Here is a 2,393-nt window from a genome sequence, read left to right as displayed (position 1 = left end):
TCCCCCCTTTTTTTTTTTTTTTTTTTGTTTAAGCTTGTAATTTTTTAAATGGCTATCGTTTTCTGAGTTTACTGGGAGATCATTTGGAGCAGGGTTTTTTTCACTTGTAGGTTGTATCCTTAACTAAATTCTTTAGGTTGGCATGTCTATGGACTTCTTCAGAGGTCAGACAAGAAGTATGATGAAGCCATTAAGTGTTACAGAAATGCACTAAAATGGGATAAAGACAATCTTCAAATCTTAAGGGACCTTTCCTTACTACAGATTCAAATGCGAGATCTTGAAGGTTACAGGGAAACGAGGTATCAGTTACTTCAACTTCGACCTGCACAGAGAGCATCGTGGATTGGTTATGCTATAGCTTACCATTTATTAGAAGATTATGAAATGGCAGCAAAGATTTTAGAAGAATTTAGGAAAACACAACAGACATCCCCTGATAAAGTGGATTATGAATATAGTGAACTTTTATATCAGAATCAAGTTCTTCGAGAAGCAGGTCTCTATAGAGAAGCTTTGGAACATCTTTGTACTTATGAAAAGCAAATTTGTGATAAACTTGCTGTAGAAGAAACCAAAGGGGAACTTCTGTTGCAATTGTGTCATTTGGAAGATGCTGCTGATGATTATAGAGGACTACAAGAGAGAAATCCTGAAAACTGGGCCTATTACAAAGGCTTAGAAAAAGCTCTCAAGCCAGTTAATATGTTAGAACGCCTGAAAATTTACGAAGAGGCCTGGACTAAATACCCCAGGGGACTGGTGCCAAGGAGGCTGCCATTAAACTTTTTATCCGGTGAGAATTTTAAAGAATGTTTGGACAAGTTTCTAAGGATGAATTTCAGCAAGGGTTGTCCACCAGTCTTCCATAGTTTGAGGTCATTGTACAAAGATAAAGAAAAGGTGGCAATCGTAGAAGAATTAGTAGTAGGTTATGAAACCTCCCTAAAAAGCTGCCGGTTATTTAACCCCAATGATGATGGAAAGGAAGAACCATCAATCACATTACTTTGGGTTCAGTACTACTTGGCACAACATTATGACAAAATTGGTCAGCCATCTATTGCTCTGGAGTATATAAATACCGCTATTGAAAGTACACCTACGTTGATAGAACTCTTTCTTGTGAAAGCTAAAATCTATAAGCATGCTGGTAATATTAAAGAAGCTACAAGATGGATGGACGAGGCCCAGGCCTTGGACACAGCAGACAGATTTATCAACTCCAAGTGTGCAAAGTACATGCTAAAAGCCAATCTGATTAAAGAGGCTGAAGAAATGTGCTCAAAGTTTACAAGGGAAGGAACATCAGTGGTAGAGAATTTGAATGAAATGCAATGCATGTGGTTCCAGACAGAGTGTGCCCAGGCTTATAAAGCAATGAATAAATTTGGTGAAGCACTTAAGAAATGACATGAGTTAGAGAGACATTTTATAGAAATCACTGATGACCAGTTTGACTTTCATACATACTGTATGAGGAAGATCACCCTTAGATCATTTTAGATCATATGTGGACTTATTAAAATTAGAAGATGTACTTCGACAGCATCCATTTTACTTCAAGGCAGCAAGAATTGCTATAGAGATCTATTTGAAACTTCATGACAACCCCCTTAAGGTGAGAATAAAGAACATGAAGCTGATACAGCAAACATGTCTGACAAAGAGCTGAAGAAACTCCGTAACAAACAAAGAAGAGCTCAAAAGAAAGCCCAGTTAGAAGAAGAAAAAAAAAATGCAGAGAAAGAAAAGCAGCAAAGAAATCAGAAAAAGAAGAAGGATGATGATGAGGAGGAAACTGGAGGCCCAAAAGAAGAACTTGTCCCTGAGAAACTGGCCAAGGTTGAAACTCCATTGGAAGAAGCTATTAAATTTTTAACACTGTTGAAGAACTTGGTGAAGAACAAGATAGAAACTCATCTTTTTGCCTTTGAGATTTACTTTAAGAAAGAAAAATTTCTTTTGATGCTACAATCAGTAAAAAGGGCATTTGCTATTGATTCTAGTCATCCCTGGCTTCATGAGTGTATTATTCGACTGTTTAATACTGCGGTGTGTGAAAGTAATGTATGGAGGTATTAGAAGCCTTGTGTGATGATAGCCTAGGAGACTGTAAAGAAGCTGCTGAAGTTTATAGAGCAAATTGTCATGAGTTTTTCCATTATGCTTTGGTTTTCATGCCTCCTGGATATGAAGAGGATGTTAATGTAGACAGTTCTACAGAAACTAAAGAACTGGCCAATGAAATCTGAACATCATTAAATAAGCAAATGGAATGACTTTGGACTATATCTAGTGTATAATATTTTTGTCACACACCTGCTGCATTGCTCTAACTTACACAGAATGAGAGGAGTAAATGTTCTTGCCTTCAAATAGTGTTTTACGTT

The 2,393-nt window shown here is 37.0% G+C and overlaps 1 pseudogene; it reads left to right on the top strand.

Annotated features, from left to right (window-relative positions):
* Window positions 1-123: 123 nt before the first annotated feature.
* On the top strand, window positions 124-2,085 carry LOC102487426 (N-alpha-acetyltransferase 15, NatA auxiliary subunit pseudogene; annotated as a pseudogene).
* Window positions 2,086-2,393: the final 308 nt, after the last annotated feature.

Source organism: Tupaia chinensis, unplaced genomic scaffold, assembly GCF_000334495.1.
Source record: "Tupaia chinensis unplaced genomic scaffold, TupChi_1.0 Scaffold145156_1, whole genome shotgun sequence".
Classification (NCBI taxonomy): domain Eukaryota; kingdom Metazoa; phylum Chordata; class Mammalia; order Scandentia; family Tupaiidae; genus Tupaia; species Tupaia belangeri.
Note: the sequence above shows the minus strand (reverse complement) of the source record. Positions and strands in the feature narration are given on the sequence as shown.